Source organism: Vulpes lagopus, chromosome 11 (assembly GCF_018345385.1).
Source record: "Vulpes lagopus strain Blue_001 chromosome 11, ASM1834538v1, whole genome shotgun sequence".
Classification (NCBI taxonomy): Eukaryota; Metazoa; Chordata; class Mammalia; order Carnivora; family Canidae; genus Vulpes; species Vulpes lagopus.
Window position 1 is genome coordinate 83,376,113 of NC_054834.1, and position 21,488 is coordinate 83,397,600.

General features: G+C 41.2%; 1 protein-coding gene and 1 non-coding gene across 2 annotated transcripts in view; both read right to left on the minus strand.

Moving 5' to 3' along the window:
• Positions 1 to 8,422: 8,422 nt before the first annotated feature.
• The window catches only part of CCDC148 (coiled-coil domain containing 148), a 279,432-nt gene continuing 266,366 nt past the window's right edge, over positions 8,423 to 21,488 (minus strand). Inside the window, exon 17 of the transcript XR_005990690.1 lies at positions 8,423 to 9,813. The gene's annotated coding sequence lies outside the window, so the exon portion shown is untranslated. The remainder of the gene's footprint in view (positions 9,814 to 21,488) is intronic.
• On the minus strand, positions 21,368 to 21,474 carry LOC121472448. Its single transcript, XR_005982914.1, has one exon. It is a non-coding gene; the product is annotated as a U6 spliceosomal RNA (small nuclear RNA).

Here is a 21,488-nt window from a genome sequence, read left to right on the forward strand (position 1 = left end):
GTGAGACATGGATGTATCATTGTAAACTACCAACAGGTACTTCTGTCTCAAGTCACAGAAGCAACACCCCTGTTCAGGCTTATGTTGCCTCAAGGTTGTTATGACCCATGCGAAGATCAGTTTCTTCAAGGACTTCTGAGTACTTTGGGCAAAGTTACACACATCTATTTGGTGGTGGCAGCGACAAGGTTTAGGCTGTTACTACGTTAGTTCTCCAGTCTCTTCCTGTCTCATTCTGTAAGCTCTGTTAGCTGGGCAAGTTGGACTGAAGGAGCCCAGCACGGAATTTGAGGAGTTTTTCCAGAGTGACTATCACCACAAAGAGGAGCATCCTCAACATGGAGATCCCAGGTAGGATATGACACTTGATTATTGACTGTCGTGCACATTCTTAGAAATCCGTTCACAGTATGCCGTGCTTTGTATATGCTGTTGTTTGGGCACTTATGGGCATTTTGAACTCTGATTTGCTTGAAAGTGATGAGACTAATGTTCTCAAAGCTCTTACCAGCATAGGATTTTTTTTTTCCAGCATAGGATTTTAATTATCATAGTTGATTGCCATGAAATCTGAGGCAAAAAAGGATCAAGGTGAATTTCCTCTAAAATCTTTTAGATTTTCTATTCCTAAAGTATAAAGTGAGAAGCAGCAGCAAGGTAGTATATTCATGGATTTCTTTTTCTTTTTTTGAAACAGTGAGAGAGAGAGCTCATGTGCATGTGCGAGCATGCAAGCTGTGGCAGAGGGGCATAGGGAGAGAGAGAGAGAGAGAGAGAATCTTAAGCAGCCTGATGGAGCCCGATGCGGGGCTCGATCTTGCAACCCTGAGATCATGACCTGAGCTGAAATCAAGAGTTGGATGCTTAAACCCACTGAGCCACCCAGGTGCCCTAGGAATTCACAGATTTCTTAACACTGTTTTCTAAAAATATTGGACTATAGTTCATTTTTCTACCTGGATTAACCTCTGACAGGTAGTTCACTGGATTTTAGCTAGGATTTCGCTAAGTGAAGAGCCCCTGGGAAATGGATTGTGTTTAATTATCAGAACTTCCATGTGATTTTGAATGGGCAAGGTTCACATGAAGTCCTGACTTTGAATGTTCTCCTCACTTCTGTTTATAAAGAATGAGACCAAGTTGGTGAGAGGTAGGGATGGGGGGTAAGAAAATGAAATGTTTGGAAAGGGAGACATTTTTGGGACACATTTTTGAGATAACCCAGTGGAGTTGCTATGGAAATCAATGGAGAACTCATATCCATGTATAGTTGTCTCAAAATAAATAAGTCAGTATGCTACACCAGACCCACACTGGGACTAAGGCCAGATGTGAGAGAAAGGCTCACTGGTTAACAGTTGACAAGCTAACCAACTTGGTCAAGAAGACAGGATGCCACACTTTCAAAGAGAGCCTATCACCTTGGGGAAGTGCTTTTCTGAGAGCTGGGTTGGAGTATAAAAGGCCATGTCAGGGAGGATATTTTTGAATTGATAAGGGACTTTAGAATGCCAAGGGAAAAGCTCCATTAGCAATTTTAGAAGAAAACATAGCTTATAAGGGAGGGTATCATTCTAACTTGGAGCTGAACTACTATGATTTCATCTATAATTTAATAGCAAATCACAATATTTTTCTTTTCTGACATCAACTTAAAAATGATGTAGTAAAAACTATGGCTTCAAATTTACTTGCTCACAATAAACCCACAAAATCTGACAGGAATACATATATTGAGTGAGTAATTTTGATTTTTTTTATTTGTTCTGATGAGATGGATATTCTTTGGATTTTATATTAAGTGTTATAAGATGGACCTCTGCAGTTACGGTTCTTAAATTTATTTATTTATTTATTTATTTATTTATTTATTTATTTATTTATTTAGGTTCTTAGATTTAGAGATAATACAGTTGGAACACAGCTCATAATACAAAACAAAATAAAAACAATGCATGTTTGCTTCCCAATGGCATTTTAATTTTTTTGGTTCTTGATGGTATTTGGCTCATCTAAGAAAGTGGAGGAGTCTATCAATTATATCTCACTTAAAAAAAAAAGAAAATCGGGCAGAAAAAAATGTCATAAAAAACATGCAAAAGTTTAACCAACCTGCATGAGTGAACAAACTCAAAGTTCAGCCTGGGATTCAGCCTTTAATTCCAGGACCCTGGGCTGAACCTAAGAAATAATTAAAGGAGCTTCCCAATGCCTAAAGGAGATTTAACTGTGTTGCAGCCTATTATGAAGTGATTTCATGTGCTTTGTGATGGACTTTACATAGAATTCACTTCTAAAATATCATGTATGTTATTCATCTCAGGGGTAGACATAAATCTGCCAAAGCTGTCTACAAATTTAGCTCCAATTCTTGCCCCAGGTTCACAGAACATAATAGAGCATTAATCTTCATGAGGCTTAAGGAATTCTTGCGAGTTCCCTCTGATTCGCTGAGAGTTGTGTGAAACCTCTTGCTAACAGCTTTTATCATGTCAGCATTTCAGAAAATGCTCCACTTACTCATCCCAAACAGAGGTAGCCTCCTAGGTGTTCATTTCTTTAGGGAAGCCAAGGAGAGGGATAGGAAATATTATGAAGATGAAAGCAAGGGTAAAATGAAAGACCTCTCAGCCAGCACTTTCCTTTGGTTACCAATATTTAATACTGACCATTCTGTGTAACTTCTTATGGTTTGCTAAAAGACTTTATTCCTAATCCCACCTTTGACCCATGTTTTAGGAAAAGAAAATACAAAACAAGATTGAGGAGGAAGTGGTAAAAGCAATTCTACTCAGTAAAAATATATTTTAGAAAGATCAAAGTAGGGGTACCTGGGTGGCTCGGTCAGTTAAGTGTCTGCCTTCAGCTCAGGTCATGAGCCCAGGGTCCTGGAATCAAGCCTCACGTTCGGCTCCTTGCTCAGCAGAGGAGTCTACTTCTCTCTCTCCCTCTGCCTCTGCTCGTGCACTCTCTCTCTCTCTTTCTCTCCAATAAATAAATAAATAAAATCTTTAAAAAAGGAAAGGTCAAAGTACTACCGTTGCCAGATTCATACTGGGTGGAATTTGGTGGGATACCCAAACGAGTCTTTCCTTTGATCATTAATAAAGTGATCATCTTAGGAGTGCCTCTTGGTGAGCTCAATGGGATAAAACTCTTCTATGGATGTGTCCTCCAATAACTGACCAAGGGATTATCAGACATTGGGGCAGACATCAAGGAAAACTAAAGAGCAAAGTAAATGGTTGGCTGGCTTGAGAATTCTTGCTTCTTGAAGATAGGAAACACAGAGTAGATGGGTGATTTTAAAAATACCAAAGCCCAGATCTCCTTGACCAACTGAATCAGAATTTCTGGGGTTGGGGGCCCAGGTATCAATACCTTTTAAAGCACCCCAGGTGACTCTGAAATGTTGTTGGAGTTTAGAATCACCAGAGAAGATGAATGGTTCCTCTTTAATAGAATAATGATTCATAGATTCTATTGGGAAATCTCTAGATAGTGAAAGCAGTTTTGCGGAGTAAAGCAGAAAGTGTCAAAGTTGGAAGAGAAAGTGGATGGCAGTGTTCCTCAAACTTTGATGTGCATGAGAACAGCAGAAGAGTTGGTTAAAATCAGATTTTGATTTGGTAGATCTAGGGTGGGGATTGAGATTTTACGTTTCTGACTCAATACCCAGACCATGCAGCTGCTGCTGCTAGTTCATTGACCACACTTTGTGTAACAAGAGACTATGGGTAAATGTCCTCTTGCGCTTCACCAAGAGAAGAAAGGAGGTATCCTTTTGCCTTGAGGCTTTGAGGCTTATTCTGAAATAGGAGAGTGTACTAACATCATGGAATGCTTTATTTTTGAAACCAGCTATGATCCACTAACTAATTAAGAATCTGTTACCCTAAATGTTTTTGAGGAGGAAGTTAATAGTACTTCTGTTCCACTTCCTGAACAGTTAAATTTAATTCAACAAATAGAATTTGTTAAGCCTTAGGGATTAAAAAAAGATATACGAGACAGCTTGTATGAGGGAATTCACAATCTTTCTGGGGAAACAGAAAATTAACATGTAAAACGCTAAATCAGTGCTCTAGGAGCACAGCGGGGAGGAATCCGTATTGACCAGGGAGGAAAGATTCTTGGAAAAGCCTTCATGGAGGAGGTGATATTTGAATATGAGGTTGAAGAACAAGTAGGATTCTAATACGTGAAAAAAGGAAGGGAAAGGGAAGGATGCTTCAGGAACAAAGGCGTAAAGCAGGGGTTCCTAACTTTGGCTGCGCATCAGACCATCTGGGAAGATCTAAAAAGTACTTTCAGAATCTAAATTAATTGGGGCCTGAGAACCAGTATTTTAAAAAGCTCCATGGTGATTTTAATGGGCAATTAGGTTGAGGATCACTGGAAATATATAAAGATACTGGCTTTTTGTTAAGATTTTTTGAGGTATTTGGAGGAAAATGGGAGTAATGCAGAGCAAAGAGGTCCCAGATGGTTCTTGGCAAAGATGGCTTGACCCACTGCAGTGCAGGGAAGAAAACTTGTTATCACTAATAATTAAGGCAGTATATAATTATTACTGAAATAACCGAAGGCTGTGAATGATGTGCTTCATAAATATGGATTAAATTGAATTAAGGTCATTCCCATAGCAGCAGTCAGCTCCCTTCTTGCATACATGGCTGACATTGTTTTCCTGAGAGAGGAGAAGGGCTAGTGGCCCAGCTAGCACCACTGTGCTGGAGGCCTGGGCTGGGCCAGTGGCCACCAGGGAGGAAAGGAGGTAGATTTAGCACAGGCAATAGAGGGAGTCCTCCATGGCAGTGCTCCTCAAAGCATGCTGCTTGGGCCAGCAAAATCAACACCGATGAGGAACTTATCAGAAATGCAAATTCTGACAGATACACCCCCAACCTGTTGAATCATAACTTCTGGAAGAGGAGCCCACAAAGAATCCAGTAATTTTTACGTCAGCTAAATTTTGAGAAGCACTGAGCTACAGGGCTGAGGGACTACAGGACTCACAGATGACATGAACTTACACACAGAATTTCTATACACATAACTTCTATGTATAGAACCCCATGGAAACCCAAGAAGGAGGCAAAGAAGTGGAGATGGAGAGGCAGGAGTGAGAAATGCCCCTCGGCAGGGCATATGGAAGAATTGCCATGGGAGCATCAAGCTGCCAGTTCAGGACGCACTGCTCATGGAGTGGGGGAGGGGACAGGAGGACTGGCAGCCATGGCAAGGCTAGGATGGATGCTGCGGCGTGCTGGGCCATCACAACCAGGGTGAGCCCGAGTGAACAGGTCACCACTGAACACACTGGGTGACTGAGTGATGGGCTGGCCTCGTGAGTGGCTATAGTCCTTTCTTTCTGGCAAGCCTGCTTTCCTTTGCTAAAATTTCCCACATTCTCTCCTGCGACTCTGGTGGAAGAACGCTGCTGGACAAATATTTTCTATATTAGAATGTCCTTCTTTTTCTCTTACCTTCTGTTTTTCAGTTTCACTTACCTTATGACAATAATTTTGTGTTATGCTGTCACATGTTTGCTAAACTGAGGTTTTTGAGTCTCCAAGCTCTTTAGCCCTCATGTCTTCTTCATGCTTTTTCTTGAGCATTCCTTTTCTTGATAAACTCTAAATCCTGTTTCTTCAGAACTTTGTGCCCATTCATTCTTTCTTTGCCCCTGTTATAACCAAATCTAGTCTCTCTGGTTCCTTCTCAGCTCTATGCTTCTACCCCATTTCATTTATTTCCCACTTAAATCTTCCAATGGCACAAAGATCATTTCCAAGTTGACAAAACCAAAAACCTCTTGTTGTTCAGGTAGGCTAATGCTATTTACAAATATCAGTGGCTTCTGGGGTACCTGGGTGGCTCAGTCGCTTAGGTGTCTGACTCTTGATTTTGGCTCAGGTTGTGATCTCTGGGCTGTGGGATAGAGCACCATGTTGGGCTCTGGGCTTACCACAGAGTTTGTTTGAGATTCTCTGTCCCTCTGCCTCTCCCCCTCCTTGCTGGCTCTCTCTCTCTCTCTCTCTCTCTCACTCTCTCTCTATTTCTCAAATAAGTAAATAAAATCTTAAAAAAAAAAAATCAGTGGCTTCTTGCTCAATCTAAAATAGTGATGTCTACCCTGCAGCCATTTGAGATCCAGGGCCTTCCATCTCCTGCATTTTGGCCAGAAGGCAAAGGATTGGGTGAGATACTAGAAGATAAGTGTGTCATTTCCACTGACATATCATTGGCCAGAACTCAGTCAGATGACTTCACCTTACTGCAGGGAAGTTGGAACTGTGGTCTAGCAGTGGAAAAAGAATTGGTATTTGATGAACGCACTTTGCCACACCCTGCTTTCTCAAGGTCAGTCTCTGCTGCTATCTTTCAGATTCTTCATGTGAGAGGTGTAATAATGAGAGCTAACAGAGTTAGTCTCTGTTTCCTGTACATCAGGTATGTCACAGACATTATCTCAGGCCTTACGGCAATCTTGCAAAGCAATTATTTTCATTCTACCCATTTTTACAGATGAGGAATCTAACAAACCAAAATAAAGTAACTTACCCCAGAACCCAGGCAGTCTGCTTCCAGACCCCAGTAGCTTATATTATGCAGTCCCCCTGCAAAGAAAGAAAATGACCACTAGGGCCTGACAAAATTGGAGAAATGACTGTTCTGTAATCTACTGGTTGTATAACCATGCATGAGTTTCTCAGCGTCTGTAAGCCTTGGCCTCATCATTTGTAAATTGGATTATTAATATTACTTACTTAATAGAATGATTATAATACTAAAATGTAACCTACTAGCAAAGCTTGGGTATGTAAGGCTAAAACTATTTCTAACTTTAGGAAAAACAACTGAATTTCCTCTGCTGCTGTTTCTTCTTATTTTCCTAAGAGAAAGTTTATACCTTTGGCTAGAGAAATGTCCGAGATCCCAATAGGAATCAAGCTATGTTCATACTCTGAAACCATTTAGAATGTACACATCATGAACAATTGTCTCCATCCCAACAAGACATAAATTTTCCTAAACTAAATTGAATACAAATACGATTATTTGGCTGCTCTGGTCCCTAGAGATAAATACATTTTTATTGACAATACTGCTGGGTATTCGGAATTCGTTATGATTCAGTTAGTGAACTTAACATCTACATTCAGAGCTGAACCTCATTAATTCTCATTTTATTAAATCATACACTAACTCAACAAAACTAACAATACTATCTTATTCCACTTCTTGAAAGTAACCATTATCCAATATTTCCTATTATTAAGATTTGTGTTATTTCATAAGAAATATGAGAAAATTGTTTATGTAAGACTGCTAGGAAAATTGTACTTCTGTATTATTCATTTTATCATATATATTTAAATATAAGAGCAACTCATGTTGCTTATTTTAAAATTGAGAAAATACAAACAAGAACAAAACACACCTAAAATATACCCCTGACTATTTAAACACAGATACCATCAATTTATTTTCTTTTCTCTCAATCGTTTTTAATAAATATTTTAAATAGTTGGAATTATATAACTTTGCATTCTGCATTTTTCACTTAACTTTATGTCGTTAACATCTCCCCATACTACAACATTTTCTTTGAAACATATGTATGAATGTCAAGTGGCTGTACCATCCACTCTCTAGTCTATGTTGATTTTTATGTTGAAGCATTTTCTATGATAAACAGCACTCAAATGGATATTTTTATACCTAAAGATTTTTCCCACTTTCTTAGGATGATTCATAGAAATGGTCAAGGGAATAAACTTTTTAAAGAACTTTTGTTTTCCAAAAATCTGCAGCTATTCATAGTACTGCCAGTAGAAAGTTGTGTGGTTTTCCTTTTTCTTCTCAGTTATTGTTATTATTTTTATTTATTTTGTACTTATTGACGTATAGTTGACACACAGTGTACGTTAGTTCCAAGTGTAGTACAACATCATGTTTCAACAAGTCTATAGGTTATGCTGTGCTCACAGCACATGAGAATTGTGTGAGAACTATCTGTGAGAATTGTGCAGTGTTCATCTGACTTTTATTCACTTCTTTAGCAGAAGGGAGCAAAAGTCAAAGTTCTTACATTCACTATCTTGCTAAAGCTTCACATTAGGTCTTGTAGGTGAATTTAGCAGGTATTAATTTCCTCCATAAAACAAGGTAATTGTTCTGAAAGGTTAAAGGAGGTAAATAAGTTACACCATATAGTGGCAAAGCTAGGGCTGGGACCAAGATCCTCTAAGTCCCATTTCCAGACTTCTTGCCCACTCTACTGGGTATATTCTGAGTCATAGTAACTGAGAACAGTCCATTAAATGGGAAGGGGTATTGAAGAAAAGGAAGAGGTTAGCTAGAGGAAGAAATGGAGAAGAAAAGAAGATGAAGGAAGAAAGGGAGGGAAGGAAGGAGGGGGGAGGAAGAGAAGAAATAAATCTGTGATGTTCATTAATATTGGTGCTAAATTGCTTCCTCTCCTCCCATCTCTCCAAGGGCATCTGTGACAGGCATAACACAACTGGTAAATAAAAAAGCTGGGATTAAACCTTAAGGTTCTCTGGTGAAAAAGGTCATGGCTCTTTCTCTATTTGAAAGAAAAAAGTACTCTACTTTGATATTCTAAAGGTAGTTTCTGGGAAACCATTGGGATGGAAAGCTTTATTTTAGACATGAAAATTATGAGACTCACCCCCTCCACACACACACACACACACACACACACACACACACACACACAGAGTTGTCTCATCTTTGCTACAATTCCAGGAATCAGGCCTTTACCTTTCTACCCAAATAGATTTTCATTATCACTTATTCTCACACTTTGTCATAACCACTATCCAACCTTATAAACTTACATCTACTTGGTTATGGATGGACCTTTTCAGTAGATTGTCTTTTGGACGAAACAAAAAGGAAAACATGCTGTATGGTCCCACCAGAGAACAACTCTTATTGACTGGGCCATTTTGATGGATAGGAGGCAAAAAGTGTGTGTGTGCGTGTGTGTGTGTGTGTGTGTGTGTGTGTGTGTGTGTGTGGTGTGGCTTGGGGAAGTATAGTCCGGTATGATCAGAATTGGCTGTTTAACCTCTAGCAGGATTCTTTAGGGGTAGCAGGTAAAGTCAAGTCTGTTTTACACACACAGAAGGTTTTCTCAGAAACTTGTCTTCTTCCAGCCACATTTTTATCTTTGAAAGAGAACATGCCAGGTTCAATCTCGACTCCCTTGAATTCCTTAAATCTTCTTCTAGCTAAGAAGAAAGGATAAAATGCATCAGTACCTGAAAATTCAGCCTTGTCTTCATAAAGATGATAATCATTATTAATAGTATTATCTACAAAGGAAAGGAAAACTCTGGGTGTGTAAAATTTAAACCTCAAAGTTTCTAATAAACATTCTATGTCCTTCATTTCCTTGCTTACTAGATTTTAAAAGGGGTTGCTAGCTGCTGCTGAAAAATATTACTTGCTTAACACAATGTAAATTTATTTCTTGCTCTCATAGATAAAAAGTAAATGTTCCTGGTGGCTTTCCCCCAACTAGTGATTCAGGGACCTAGGCTCCTTCCATCTGGTTGTTCTGTCACCTTCAAGGAGAGGCTTAGGAAGTTTCCCTGGGTGTCAATACTCATTCAGCAGACAGAAGAAGTCAATCTATTAAAGCACCAGTGGGAGATTTCTATAGGCTAGGATGGAAGTGGTACTCATCAAATTTGTTCACATTCTAGTTGCTGGAATTCAGGCATATGGCTTCATCCAACTGGAAAGGAGGCTGAGAAGTTGAATTGAGTTGTGTGCCTGGAAAGAAGGGAGATAGCTTTGGTGAATAGCTTAATCAGTTTTTATCAAACTGACTAGAAATAAGACCAGATTAATGCAACATGGACAACATGGCAAAGTTAAGTTCTTTAAGACACTGAGTAGGGGCGCCTGGGTGGCTCAGTTGGTTGTCTGCCTTCGGCTTAGGTCCTCAGGTCATGATCCCTGGGTCCTGAGATGGAGCCCCATGCAGGACTTCTTGCTCAGTGGGGAGCCTGCTTCTTCCTCTCCCTCTGCCTGCCACTCCCTCTGCTTGTGCACTCATTCTCTCTGTCAAATAAATAAAATCTTAAAAAAAAAAAAAAAGACACTGGGTATATTTGAAAGTGAGTTCATTCTGGTAGTCATTACTCAAAGTCCATAACATATTTTTGTAATTCTTCAGAAGGACTCCTTCCCGATTTATTTCCTCTTTGATAAAACCAGGAAAAATGATAATTTTGCTTAGGACATAAATCACAGAAGGTGCCACTTAAGGTCAATGTTGATTGGTGGTCTTCAGCCATATTTTACTTCTCATTAAAGCAGGCAGACTGAAAATTGTGTCTAGAGGTGATATTTAGTAAGTCTGAGTTAGGAATAAGTCCTCAAGAATGAAAATGTTTCTGTCTGTACATATTATCTTTGTGTCTCCAGAAAGATTCAGAAATTCCTGTTGATTACAGCAGTATCTATAGTTCAAAGAAGAATTCAAACCACAAGCTATTCTAACATCTGTTTTGGTTATATGGTCAATCTGAAGAGTTGTAATTTATATTCACTGGCACCACATAATGAGGTTATTTTCAAACTACTGTATTTTGTAAAAAGAAAACAACAACAAAAATGACCTCTTTGTACTTAGATGTTGAGCCGAGTCCTAACTCTCCATACCAACAGAAGGAAAAATGTCATGAGTTATGAATAATAACTTAAGACTCACCTTAGACCACAATCTTACCCACTTTGCTACCCAGCCTTTATGGCTAACTTTCATTGTAATTCATTACCAACCTTAGGCCCATCAGAGAAACCCGTAACACGGCACTGAAAAGACAATAATGAGGGTAGAAGACTAGCAGAGGCCTTGGATAAAAGGATAATTATATCCTATAGTTGAAAATGAATGTGGAACAGGAATTATTGTTAAATGGAAACAGAACGCATCATAAAATCAGACCACCCAATAGTCCTAGTAAATCTTTTGTGAATGAGGGGACCTACTCTGTAACCTCAGTTAGGTGTGTCCTTGGACAGATAGTCTTCATCGCTGGGAGGAAGCTCACCAGCAGTCCTTCTGATCCTGTGCCTAATGCTGCCCACACTGGTAGGCGCCACCAACTGCCTTTTCCTTACTGGATTCCAACCAGCTTCTTTTGTACTAAATTCTACAAATACAGCAACAATAAGCAAGCTCAAAAGCAAGGCCAGGAAATTGCTACATGATGTGAAAACTAGTAGTTGCCATTTGTTGGATACTCAGAAGTTACCTGGCTTTGTGCAATGTCCTCTGCCATATTGGATCCCATTTTATCCTTACCAAACCCCCCCGAAGGGTTCTGTGTTTTTCTATCTTGGTGACAATGATCTGAGGCACATGGAGATTATGTACGTAACACTAAGCAAGTCACTAATCAGCGATAGGGTTGGGGTGCAAAGCCAGGTTTATGTAACCTCAGAAGGCAGGCCCTGAAACACTACATCCGTTGCCTTCCCCCTCTGACTTGGACCTTCTTTAGACTCTGTGCTCCTCACTGCTTAGCTCAGATTTCCAAGGGGCTTCACTTCTGGTGCCCTTGTATGGGCAACTTCCCGGGGTCTCTGACATCTGCTACTGCTCATCTACTCCACTGCTGGCCCGGCCGCTCACGCTGTTAGGCTGCTACCCACCCTCCCTCTGGCCTCCGCCTCACCCATCCCTGAGGCGGGCTGCACCCTGATAGGCCACTGCACACGCAACCACCAGACAGTTTTATCACCACGTGTTTATTAGATTCGACACCCTTGACTGCAGCACCTATGATAATTTCAGAGACGTTAAAATGTGAATAAAACCAAGACAAAAACAAATCATTGGAATTGATGAAATATCATAGTGAGATTTCCAGTCTACAATGATAAGCTTATTTCACGAGAATTTCTTCTGAAGGAGAAGTTGAAAACTCTTGATGTGATTTCTTTAAAGATTTAAGCTAACATAGCACATTTTACAATAAAGACTTCTGTTGGGGACTGTGGAATGAGAAGACACATCTAAAACTCACTGTTCTTTTTTTTCTCCCCTCATGTTACTTATATTCCACATCCATGGTAAGCATATGGCCTGCTAATGCCCCCAAATGAGCTGTCTGTAGCAACTCAAGATGCTGGCTGGTGTTCACTGTAAACAAAATCACCAGGAAACACCTACCTGAGCAAAATCAACACTTACTTTGATTTGGTGATTATCTTTTTCTTTACTGATTAAGTACATCAAACTTGGAGTCTGGTTGCCTTATTTACAGGTCAGTGACGCAAGTTAGCTAACTCATGAACATGACCCCTAGCATCTCTGGGCACCCACAAGGAAATTACTGAAAAAATAAAGTAAAAACATTAAAGTTGAAAGCTGACCCTTGGTGCTTATACCACTTATAAGGTGGGGGTGTTTATTTTTATTCAGTTTGTCTGTGTTGGTGGGAGCCCGGACACAATGAAAGAGTTTGCAGTGTTTATGCCCAAGAGGCTGGGATTGGAGGAAGGTGGAGAGGACCTAAAGGACGTCTGAGCTGGAACGGACAGATGCTGCGTGCCCAGAACCAGTGCTGTGTCCTCCCCCGGCCTAGGTCCTCAGTGGCTGCCCTCTGTAGTCCTCACAGGCTAGCAGAAAAAGGTGCAAAATCCTGAACACAGAGTTCTTTCTCCTCGCCTGCTTTGTGTTTTCACACAAGCAAATTAAGAGTCCAGCTGTGGCATTCATTGTTGGAAGAAGTCCTAGGGGCAGGACATGGTTTTGGATCACTTTAGTTGAGTTTGTTAGCTACCACTTAGCCATTCAAGTTAGGGGGGACAAACCCCTCAAAGCACACCTCCTCTCTTTAGTTTATTACTGATTAAGCCGCCAGCAATTTTCTCTCTTCTCCCCCTTATCCAGCTCTGGGAATGTTGTATTCCGAAACAATAGCTCCATGTTGTCGTGTGTCTGGACGTGGGAGCCCTCCCAAGGGGCCCAGGCCGGCGAGGGGGGTGTCCATGCAGAGGTGTGACACTTCTGAGGAGCTGGTGCCATGCAGGCCCTGCACTGGGGAAGAGCCCTCATCTGTCAAGCACCTGATGGCACCTGTGATGGACCCGATGGTGACTGGGGCGGGAGGCCTGGGCAGCAGAGGTGGGCTCCCCTCTGGGCCAGGAAGACCTCACACCTGCTTTTGGGGCTCAGATGGAAAAATCCATTCATTTAACCATTTGCTCATTCAACTATTACAGAACGTCTGCCTTAGAAGGAAACTGAATATTCTCCGATCTCGGCAGGTTTTGTTTTGCTAAACCTGTTTTTGCTTGACTTTTAGACTACGACTGTTTATGCACAGTAAATGGGTAAGAACAATAAAGTGACATTTATATAAATGTGAAACTATCATAGACAAGCAGTAAAGCTTCCGAGTAAGAAATAAAAACAGCACTGGACTGATCCGCTGTCCTGTCTGCGAAAAAGACCTAAAACATGTGTCATGGCCAGGGCTCGGCCCATTAAAAGCAGCCTCCACTGGGCAGACAGAGGATTTCCAATGGGGACCCCTTCTTTAAAAATTCCTTCTCTCCAACAGCTGCTGAGGGTGTGTGTGTGTGTGTGTATGTGTGAGAGAGAGAGAGAGAGAGACTTTAGCAGGAATACATTAGCCCATTTGTCATTTTATCATCATGTTGCATAATAAGTGATAATCATAAACCTATCAAATATCTGATTTAGAAGGAACCTAATAGATCAAATAATAGTTCCTTCTCTTAATTTATAGTTGAGGAGAATGAGATTTAGAGAGTCTACCCATTAGTGGCAGAGCCAGTGCCAAAGCCCAGGCTTGTTAATCTTGGACATGCAAATTAATACAGGTTTGATTCATGTCTCCAGGAGTCTTACAATGCATTTGGAAGCCAGGACCTGTTCAATGGGAACCAAAAATGGCAACCTAGGGGTTCAAACTTTCCATAGTTTAATACTCTTGATGGCAAGAGAGGGGGAACTCAGCTGAGCACATGATGGTCAGGTTGCAATAGTTTTCCAGATACGTTAATGAGAGAACTAGTGGCAGGTATCACCTCATTGCCAAGATGCTTCTGGTGCTTTTCCACACACACAGTCTTTGTACCCAAGAGGAGAACACACTGAAGAACACGTTTGACTCTCGATTGTTATGTTAGGCACGAAATAGCCACCGATTCAAAACTCAGCTCCAGCTGCTACCAATTCCAGCACAGAGGATCTTTCTGGAGAGTTATTAGAACATACTGTAACCACCAGGAGTCACTAAATGCTCTTACCTTTGGGGACCCCTATTCTGGTGACATTGATTTTATTGTAGCAAATGCTGAGGAAAATACGGGCTGTGGCCATGAAGTATGGCGACATAGGCTCACTGTGCCCTGAAGGCCCAGGTGTGGGTGTAGGCCGCTCCTCTACCCTCCCTCAGCCCACGCTGAGTTAGCAGCAAACGCATGAGCACAACGAAGCGGATTTACTATTCCATTTAGTACGTGGAAGAGGACAAATGACACGACAGCCAGATTTATATTTCCTCGGAATCAAGTCAATCTTGCGAAAGGCTCTTCTCCAAAGGCCCACCGCGAAGAGCCCAGCAGGGCGAGGAGAAATGGCCGAGCCCCGACCCCAGGACGCCTCGCCGGCCCCGTCTTCCGCTCTTGACAGTGAGCGAGCTCCGTGTAGCGGGCGGGGACACGGCTCTGTCTGGTCCTCACAGATGGACACATCTATCAGCATGTCAGGTAGGCGTCAGTTCGAGCTGACTTACGTTTTCCTCAGCTTTGGCAAAGTCATGATGATTATGTAAATTTATCTGAGGGCTGCTAACTTGTAATGAAGGAAGAAAATATGTCCTGTTCATGTACCAGTTTGCAGGATGTATAATGACTTTCTCTTTTCTCTCGACAGCATGGCCCTGGCAGCCCCTCCACTTCTGGCGTGCTTATGCTCCACAGCTCATCCAATTAGAGCACCAGGCCTGGTGCTGTGAAGTCACCGCTATCAGGATCGGTACGTGGAGGAGAATAGGTGAGACGGGCTGATTTCTATCATTAAATCCAAGTGACTGCTCCAGACAGGGAGCTGCCAACGTACAGCAGCATGCTCCGGGCCCAGCAGATACCCAGATGGGCTAGAGAGTGTCAGGAGGCTGGGCCTGAGGAAATTTAAAGAAATTTAAATTAAAGAAAACTAAATCTAGTGGAATATTTCCTTTTTGTCTTCCTCCTTTTTTTTCCCCTCCATGGAAACCTGGTGTGAGAGATCACACTGCATCTTGCCCAGATGGACTTAGGTAGTCTTACGGGGGAGACTGAAAGAATTGCTAGCGAATATGCATGAGGATAAGTATAAGTTTTGGAGATAAGTATGAGTAAATGTTGAGGCTGAGGAATTTTGTAAGTGACAGAAATAAGTGCTTTGAAGGAAAAATTAATCACTAAGATTTGCCTTGTTTGTCAGCTAAGGAAGCAGATTTCAGAGCTTTTAGGAAAACGTTGTTTTAGCTCATGTCAGTGACTACAGCCCTTTTCCTGACTGGCTCTTTTCCTCATCAACACACCAGAAGAGATCAGGCTGGGCTTTTGGGGAAGGGCCAGATGAGGTTTCCTAAGGTTTGGCCAGGGCCCCTCCTCCTCCCTTCTTCCTTCTTCCTCAGCTGGTCAGGGGCTGTGCCTCTACTTCCATCCTGGGTTGACACCAAGTTCTGAGGAAATCTCCTTATTTTCCAATCTTTTCTCCAGGACCAGACCGTGTGAGGAGGCGATTTTACTATGTCACCAAATTCAAATATAGACAGGACATCCCAACTGAGAAGGTCCGGTTGACAGAAGGTTTGGTTGACAGAGTGACTGGATTGCATGGGAATTGTCAGAAGGCCTGTGACTCTGCTCTCAGAATTACACAGTAATTCTGGAGTAAGTTTGGACCTTAGAAAACTTCAGACAAAGACCTAGAGAAGTGATTTGTCCAGTTGCACAGAGCCACAGGTGGCTAAGCCATGCTTCACCAGAAACAGACATTATGCCCTTTCCACTGCTGTGGTACAGGGCAAAGTCAAGCCATGGCCCCCACAGGTGGGATAGAGAACATCTGTGGGTGGCCATTCAGAAAGAGGAGGACAATGTTAGCAATCACTGTTAAATCAGGCACCCTTCCGGACTGTTGTTCCTCCAATGTTACTCCAAATAACCAGTAACAGTGCATTTGGAGATGAAATGGGTAATACTGTTATTAAGATTGCTTACAATTTGTGGTTGTGAGATACAAGGACCTGCTTGCATAGCCCACGCCCATGCAATGTACCATCCTTGCCGCTGTGGCTGCCACTTGATATGAACAAGTGTCCAGCATGAGCAAGGCACTCTGCTGACTGCTCAGCTCATGGTCATGGATTCTAGTTCTTTAATTCTGTAACATGATACATCCGGTCCACAGGCAGTACCAGTATCACAATGAACGTCTGTGAATGGTGGGAAATGAAACCATCGTGCTGTTGTGTATACTTTCATTTCGAAGTTTTATCCTCATTAAGAACACTTTACTTATTGATAGGATGCAAATGTTTGTTTTGTTTTAGGCAGCATTGCATTCAGAGATGAAGGAGGTAAAACTCATTCCTTTGCTGATGTTCCCACTCCTGAGATGAGCCAATGAAACTTGATGAGGATAAAATACCCAATTAAATGGTACTTTGACCTTTGAGTGACTCTGACCAAGACGTAAATGTTCTAACATATCTAAATTTTAGGATGGCATGTGAATAATATCACTTTTTTTAAAAAAGATTTTATTTATTCGTGAGAGACACAGAGAGAAGCAGAGACACAGGCACAGGGAGAAGCAGGCTCGCTGTGGGAGCCGATGCAGGACTCAATCCTGGGATTCCAGGATCACGAGCTGAGCCAAAGGCAGACACTCAACGACTGAGCCACCCAGGCATCTCCTCCCTTTTTTATTTTTTATAAGATAATAACACTTTTGATGCCCACATTTTCAAATTCCTTCTCAATCACTTTCCTGTTTCTAGGATATTATGTATAATTCAAGGAGCCTTTTGTTTCTTATTTTATTTTATTTTTTGTTTTGTTTTACTTATTTTAAAAGTGTCTGACCCACCAAGGCTCTTTCACCGGAGCCCACTGTGGGTCTCTCCCTGTACCTTCTAAATTAATCCCATGTTGATCAATTTTGGAGTTCATAAAAACCCAGAAGGTTATGGCTATGCTCTGTGGCACTGTGAGATAAGCTTCTGTAAAGAGCCAAATAGTAATTATTTTAGGCTTTTCAGATTGTATGATTTCTGTTGCAACATCTCAACTCTGCCATTGTAGTGTGTAAGCAACCAGAGGTAATGTCTATGTAAATGAATGAATGTGGCTGTGTTGCAATAAAACTTTATTTATAAAGACAGAATTGAATTTGGCCCATGGATTGTAGTTTGCAGATCTCTGCTCTATGGCATCTCTATGGAAGCATTCACTCATCCAACAAATTTTTATTGAGTACCTATAATGTAATAGGCAAAATGCTAGGCTTGCAGGGACAATGGTAAACAGACATTGCTCTTATCTTTATAGAGCTCACATGTTATCCGGGCAATAGACAATGAGCTATTACTAAGGATGATAAATTTTTTTTTTTTTTTTAAGGATGATAAATGTTAAGACAGAGAGTCTAGGGCACTATTGGTATATGTCCCCTTATCCAGGCTCTAAACAGAAATCAGAATGGATAAAAAATTAGATCCAAAGCCAGGCTGGGGAAATTTAACATAACCTATCCATGTTGCCTCAACACGGATAATTTTTCCCCCATTTCCCCCATTTTTCCCCCTCCATGGATGCAGATGTTTTGAAAGAAGTGACTTACTTGCACACCTGAAGAATGAGTTGGAGGTAGTCTGATGAAAGACTATGGGGGAGGACAAGAGAGCATTCCAGGCAGGGAGAGTAAGAGTTGACATAAAACGGTTTCTTGAGTCCCTAAGTCTTGAGTTCCTGAGTTCCATGAACAAGCCAGGCTTTGCAGCAATGGAAGGTCAGCCAAGAGGCCTAATTTACATGAGGTGGGGTGGGGTGGGGGAATGATGTGACAAGAATCAGAAGGAAGAGAGGATAGAGATGCACAGAAATTACAGTAATCAAGGAGCTGCAGAGAAGATTAAATATCAAGCAGTCACATCACTTTATGAAAGCTACTTGCTGGCAGGCTCATTTGGTTTATTCCTGACCTAATTTACTCAAATTTGAGCCTGAAGGCCGATCCTAATTTGCATGTCCAAGAGTCATGTTTGTCTTGAAATCTAAACCTGATCACATTGTAAATGTGAATCTGGAAAGACAGCAAATGTAAATGCCTGTTCTGAATGTGATCATTTAATTGCATTTGGAAAAGAAAATAATGTAAAAGATGAAAATAGGGAGAATCATTAGCAACCAGCACTAATTAATGTTGGCAGAATAGATTACATATTGCATGTCAAAAGTAAACTCTAAGTGACATTCTTCCGTAAGCACTTTTGGAATCCCACATTGCAGCACTGCACCGGGTCGGGTGTACCAGCAGATGCGGCCAACTGCTTCCCAGAGCCCCAGTTTGAGTAGGTCACGTTGGACAACATCACCACCTGAAGTACTAAGCTTGACAAGGAACCGGCTGAGGAGCGCCTCAGCTGTGGGAATTCCCACTTCCCAGCCCCCATCAGACATGTGATGTGTACCTAGGATTTTTTATAAAGGTGACAAGAAGTTATAAACTGAGAGAGGGACAGAAAATTGTCAGTAACTCTTTGTTATTCAAAGCCATAATTTATATTAAAAACTCTGCTTTAGAAAGTTAAATAGTTGGGGATTAAAAAAAAAGAACTGAAACAGCCTTTTTAACTTATTAGAGCGTAGGACTGTAAGGACATAATAAGCAGCAGAGAAACATCCATAATGAATTTATATTGAGAGTGGGTTTAATCCTCCAAGAACAAATCAAATACTAAAATACAATTAGCCATGTTAGCAAAATCTTATCTCTGTTTATGCCTTTAATTTAAATTGGTGACTCTGGGAAAAGAGGAAATGCTGATTCTATGTTTCTGCCATTTTGTTTTGCCAAATGTACCTCACAAAGGATCTGGTACCCAGGGAAGAATGGGGACCCGGAAACAGGGACAATTATTTGGGAGAGGGAGAAATCTAAAGGGATGGGTGGTCTCAGAATTTTTTGTTTTTAAATCTCTCAACCATGAAGAGTCCCCAAATCAGGTTTAGGGACAAACTGAAGGTGATTGCCAAGTAGTAGCTCTTGCTACTTTATGGCAATGTAAGCTTTTGATCGCACTGCCTCAGGGAGATGTAACATGAAGATGTCTCACTATTAGTAATTTAAAATTGGATTACATGGTTTAAGGGGTAACTGCTATTGTTTTCCACCAAAAAGTTAAAATTTTCCCTTTGCCTGGAATAAATAATCTCTGCAGGACACTTTGGCACTGCGTCAACACCGTGTAACCCAACCATCTTTTACCAATTATTTTAGCATGGGCTGCAAAATGGCTATTTTTATTTATTTTATTTTATTATTTTATTTTATTTTTATTTTTTTAATGGCGATTTTTAATTCCATAATTCCCCCTATGTTTAATATCTGGCATTCTTAAGAAAAGTTTTTCTTTCTCACACTTCTCTTTCTTTTGGTAGTGGGGGGTGTAGTTATTTATGGCTTTCTGGATTTTGTTCAGATCAATGTGTTGTAAAGGGTTTCTGTCATTGATATTGATATTGATATTCAAATTATCCCAGTATTGACCAGGAAGAGCTCCTTCTAGTGTACTCTGTTGTCCTTTTGACATAATCCTTTCAACTCTTGAGAATTTTCTTGCTTTCAAACACAACAGGATTCTCAGGCACAGCTTGCACTTTCCTTGCCTTGGGTCTGGAATGAGCCATTTCTCCAAGAAGCTCTAGTTCCTTTTGGTGGAGAATGGTAACAAGAAATCAAATATGGGTGTGCCATGCATTTTAATTTTTGGTGAAATTATTCCAATAGATTTATCTCAATTATTATCTTCTTAAATAAAGGAATTTCTTTTTAAATTAATTTATTCATTTTAGAGAGAGAGAGAGAGAGAGAGAAGACACACCCATGAGAGAGGGGTTGGGGAAGAGGGAGAGAGAGAATCTCAAGCAGACTCCCCATCGAGTACAGAACCCAATGCTGGGCTTGATCCTAGAACCCTAAGATCATGATCTGAGCCAAAGTCAAGAGTCAGACACTCAACCAGCTGAGACACCCAGGTCCCAAGAAGGACTTTCTTCTGTGCACCAAATAGTGGCCTGAGTGCCCAGGATTTAGTAGAGGACAACACAGACAGTCTCTGCCTCTGTGGTGTCTAATGAGGGAGACAAACAACAGCAAAGAGTAATGTGTAGTGACAGTAATATATTGGATGCTGAAGAGTGCTATGGCAAAAATTGCAGCAGGGAGAGGGAACATGGACAAACAAGTTGGGAAGGAAAACCATAATTTTAAATTGCATGGTCAGGGAAGGGTGCATGGAGAAGGTACTATTCAGGACAATGGCACATGGATCTGGGGAAGAGCCTGGGACATGCAGATCAAAGGCTGCCAGGCGGGAGCACACAAGCTATGTTATAGGAACAAGGCCAGTGTGACTGGAGGAGAGAGAGCAGTGCAGAGTGGGAGGAGCTAGTGGGTGCAGATTGTGTGGTCACTGTGAGAACTGTGACTTTCACTCTGAGGGACATGGGCAGCCATTGGAGGGCTGTGAATAGAGAAGTGACCAGATCTGACTTGCATTTTAACAGGAGCACATGGACTGCTGACATGGGGAAAGCCTACCATTGGGTGGTTTGAAGCAGAAGCAGGGAGAGGGGTAGGAGGGTAGAACAGTGGTCCAGGGGGAGACGATGGACCAGGGTGATAGTAGGGAAGGGAGTAAGAAGTAGTCAGATGCAAGGTACATTTTGAAGGCATATCCAGCAAGATTTGTTGACAGTTTGATGTGGATTTTGAAAGAAGGCAAGAGTTAAGAATAACTTAGGGTTTGGTCCTGAACAACGAGAAGGATGAAGTTAACATAATTGGATTGGAGAAAATTAGGGTTAGAGGGTTAGTAGACATCAAACGGAGGCTAAGTAAGCAGGTGGACTTATGAACCTAGAGTTTAGATGAGAAGTTTGGGCTGGAGAAGCAAAATGTAAGTTGACAACATATAAATAGCATTTATTTTATTTTATTTTAATTCAATTTGCCAACATATAGCATAACACTCAGTGCTCATCTCATCGTACACCCTCCTTAATGAAAAATATGGAGTGTTTCACGAATTTGCGTGTCATCCTTACTCAGGGACCATGCTAATCTCCTCTGTATTGTTCTAATTTTAGTACACGTGCTGCCGAAGAGAGCACTATATGTGGCATTT